The sequence below is a fragment of the Mustela erminea genome, chromosome 6 (genome assembly GCF_009829155.1).
Source record: "Mustela erminea isolate mMusErm1 chromosome 6, mMusErm1.Pri, whole genome shotgun sequence".
Lineage (NCBI taxonomy): Eukaryota > Metazoa > Chordata > Mammalia > Carnivora > Mustelidae > Mustela > Mustela erminea.
Window position 1 is genome coordinate 119,137,723 of NC_045619.1, and position 4,475 is coordinate 119,142,197.

Sequence of the window (4,475 nt, forward strand, 5' to 3'; positions counted from 1 at the left end):
GACTTAGGGTGTGCTTTTATTCTTTTAAACACTTGTCTTACAAATCAAGCATAATTATTCAAGTCTAAATTTAATCAAACCTTCCTTTACTGGCTCCCGACTTACACGGTATTTTTCTCTGATATTTTACTTCCATATATATTTCAAGGCCCACCAGATAGTACAACTGCTATGCCAGGCAGGCGCTCTTTGTTTACATCTGCCGACATATTTCATCCTTTCTTGCATCCCAAGTCTTCCATCTGGGATCACTGACTTTCTGCCCGAAGGATCTCCTTGATTTCATCTAATGCGTGTCTTCCTGGTAACAAACTTAGTTTTGACTGATCTGACAATGCCTTTATTTTGACTTGTTTCTTAGAATCTGCCTTGAGGGGCGCCTGGCTGGCTCGGTCGGTAGAGCACGAGACTCTTGATCTTGGGGTTGTGGGTTCAAGCCCCACGCTGGGCCTAGAGTTTAATTAAAAAATAAAAAATGAAAACAAACAAAAAAACATACAGGAAAAGATCTGCCTTAAGATTTCTAATCTGGCGGGGCGCCTGGCTGGCTCAGTGGGTTAAGCCGCTGCCTTCGGCTCAGATCATGATCCCAGGGTCCTGGGATTGAGCCCCGCATTGGGCTCTCTGCTCAGCGGTGAGCCTGCTTCCTCCTCTCTCTCTGCCTGCCTCTCTGCCTGCTTGTGATCTCTCTCTGTCAAATAAATAAATAAAATCTTTAAAAAAAAAAAAAGATTTCTAATCTGGCTGTTTTTCTTTTGGCACTTGAAGAGATCCTTACACCTCCTCTAGCTTTCTGCAGTCTGACTGCTGTTCCCTGCAGGACAGTAGTCCACGCCCACTTTCTCACCTTCCTGGCTGCTCTTAATATTAGTCCTTTGTCTTACTGCCTTGCAATTTCATTATAATGCATCCATATGTGGATTTTTCTTTCATTTATTCTGCTTGGAATTTCCACCAGCATCATACATCAGTTCTGTAAAACTCCAACCTGTTACCTCTTGAATACTGCCTCTACCAGACTCTCTCTTTTCTCCTCTGGGACTCCAACTGGATGCATCTAGTGGTTTTCTCTTGAGGGCAGAGTCGCTACTGTTCCAACCTGAGGATAATGTTGAGAAGTGACCCAGGACCTGGATTACGGGCCCTCAGCAAATGTCTATTGAATAAATCTGAGCATTGGGTAAATGTTTAATCCTCCCACATATCATGAGGTGTGCCAAGCCAAAGAAATGACATCAAAGAAGGGTTTTACGTACTTTCACAAGAAAGAGCCGGAGGAATTTAGCCTAATTTTATTGAAGTTTTGTAGGTTTACCCCTGACAGCCACTTCCCCTTGCTGAAAGTTCCCATTCTTGCCTGCATTTTACATCATTGTCTCCCACACACAGTCAGTGAAATCCCAGTGAGTCATCAGGCGGTTTCTCTGAGGGTGCTTGATGGCTCTGGACCCTTACTAGTGAGACTCAGAGACACGAATGGTGTCCCCGCCCTGGGTGAACTTTCTTCCTCTGTTTAAGCAAGTGGCTCTGTCCCTCCAGCAGCATCGCACTCCTGACCAGAAACAGGGTCCGGGGGCAGGCTCAGGGCGCAGCCTAGGCTCCCAGGGACGGTTCACAGGGAGATTCACAGCTGAGTATACTGGGACCCTAACATGATTTGGGACTCAAGCTGCTCCTAGAAAACAAGGGGATAAAATCCTTTACTCTTGGGGAGTTTGAGGGAGTATTTTTTCTCTCTTTTCCGAATATTTGCAACATACTGAATTGGAATGTTGGCACTGTACTGAGTCTTTCTTAGACTTCCAAACTCTTCAAGTTTTTTAAGATTTTATTTATTTATTTGACAGACAGAGATCACAAGTAGGCAGAGAGGTAGGCAGAGAGAGAGGAGAAAGCAGGCTCCCTGCTGAGCAGAGAGCCTGATGCGGGGCTCAATCCCAGGACCCTGGTATCATGACCTGAGCTGAAGGCAGCGGATTAACCCACTGAGCCACCCAGGCACCCCTTCTTCAAGTTTTAAGAGAGCACTTTATAAATATTTAGAAAACCAAGATATTTCTATTTTGAAAACAAATATCCATTCTTACCCCAGTTTTCTAGTGGATACTGAGTGTTCTCTTCTTGATTTGCCAGCAGAGTTGTTTAGGTGGTGGAGTTTAGGTATGTTGCATCTTTGTCTTTCTGGAAATGAGCTGGAGGTTTGGTTAACAGAAGGACTTAGTGGTAATCAGAGAGGAACTGAGGCAGGAACTCTTTGCTCCTGTTTTACATCAGTTATATTGCTTCTAATCATTTTCTTCTTCTTCTTTTAAATAGGGCTTGGTGAGGTAAATATAGTTAAGAGATTTAAAAAGAAATATGGGGGTGCCTGGGTGGTTCAGTTGGTTGAGTGTCAGACTCTTGATTTCAGCTCAGGTCATGATCTCAGTGTTGTGAGATGGAATCCCATGACAAGCTTCGTGCTCAGCAGGGAGTCTCCTTGAGATTCTCTCTCTCTCTGCCCCCCATTAATAAATACATAAGTACATAAATGAATAAATTTATTTTAACAAGAAAAGCAGAAGTCTGGTCTCTCTTTTTGCACAAGGTTGATTGGAGGTCTTACATAAATGAATAAATTTATTTTAACAAGAAAAGCAGAAGTCTGGTCTCTCTTTTTGCACAAGGTTGATTGGAGGTCTTACCTAGAAAGAGGTACTGAATTTGGTATTGCCCAACAGGTTGCTAGCCCAACAATTCCGTAGCATCTCATCATAGCACAGAGAGGATAGATAAGACTGGGACGGCCAGGACCACTCCGTGTGCAACCTGGTTCTTCCTCCACCATAGGTGCTATAACACTCTGCCTTTGTATAGTCACCTTGTTAGACTGAAAGGAACTTGTCACAGATGCCCTGTTTGGTAGCCTTTGTCCCTAGTGCAAGGTTTTACACATGGCACTGACTTCTCACTATGTAAAAAGATATTGACTTGGTGGTGATTTTAAAAAATAAAATTGTAAATCCATGACTTGGCTCAAGTACTCTTGTGGATTAGGAGAGGTGAAAGTAAGGTTCAAGTTACCCACCCAAGTGGAGAAGAGGTTCTGGCCCAACTCTCTGACCCAAAGCTTCCCAGATGTGTTTTCCCCTTCCTGCCAATTCATGGTCTATGGTTGTTGATGCTGAGAATATGGGCAAAGGAATAAATGGAGAAGTAGCTTTTAGCATTAATAGGATTTGTGTTTTAATTCCTGATTTGTCACCAACTTCTGGGTAGCCTTGGGCAAGTGACAACGTCTGTGGGTCTCAATTTTTTCAGTGGTCAAATAACAGTAAGTAACATTCATTTTATTTAGTGTGTGCCTAAAACCATCTTCAACATGTTTGATACATTTCATCCAAATATAAGAAAGACATTTTTATTATCCCCATTTTACAGATGAAGACATGGAGACTTTAAGCATTCATTTGTGTGATGTCACATCGACAGGGTTGTAGCCAGAAGTTGAACCCCAGTCTCTTTGTTACCTCAGCCTTAGTCACTAAGTTGTTAGAGTGGATTTAAGGATTTCCCCGATCAATCTCAACTCTAAAGATTTAGAATCCTATTATTTAAACCAAAAATGAGGAGGGAGGACCTAAGCAGAAGAAAAGTTCAGGTAGAAATGTTCTACCTGGAGGATTCGTGGCCCTAGGCAAGGTCAGTTTTTATTGGTCTATGATTCTGTCTCTAGTTGGAGAGAAGAGTTTGGATGGATGGGTCGGCAGTCAAGAGTCCATGAGTGAGAGCTGTTCTACTAACCATGCAGGCTCAGAGGCAATGGGCATCCCCCTCCCAGTTTCAACCTTTTATCAGATCTTGGTCATGAGTTCGCTGTGCGTTGTAGGTATCCCATCAGCATGCGTTCTGAGGACCCACTAAGACTGACATCACTCTATATACATGCAAGGCACCTTCCATCCCCATCCCTAGCTCAAGGGAAGATGGTTTTTACCTTGAAACTAATTATCAAAAGTTCTGCACCTAATTCTATACTCATGAATTTGTTTTCTTTTTCTTAAAGAACTCCCCAACACCAGCAAATTACATAGGCGTTAGGCACTGCAAAGTCTACACCCACTCTTGTGTACATTACTACATTACTGTTAGTAAGAATGTAGATAATTTAAATGGATGGAAGCAGGGCTTCTTGACTTTAAAAATATGGAATTTCTTTAAAGAAATGTTGAATTCAAGTAATTTTTCTAACTTTTCAATGGCCAAAAAATGTTCAGAAAAGCCACTCATTTACTCTATTATTTTTCCTGCTTGCCTTAAAAGATGAAGGTAATGGGGCACCTGGGTAGCTCAGTGGGTTAAGCATCTGCCTTCGGCTCAAGTCATGGTCCCAAGGTCCTGGGATCGAGCCCGGCATCAGGCTCTCTGCTCGGCGGGGAGTCTGCTTCTCCCTCTGCCTCTGCCTGTCTCCCTGCTTATGCTCTCTCTCTCAAATG

General features: G+C 43.0%; 1 non-coding gene across 1 annotated transcript; it reads left to right on the forward strand.

The window, feature by feature from the left end:
- Window positions 1–378: 378 nt before the first annotated feature.
- TRNAK-CUU lies at window positions 379–451 on the forward strand. The gene has a single exon. It is a non-coding gene; the product is annotated as a tRNA-Lys (tRNA).
- Window positions 452–4,475: the final 4,024 nt, after the last annotated feature.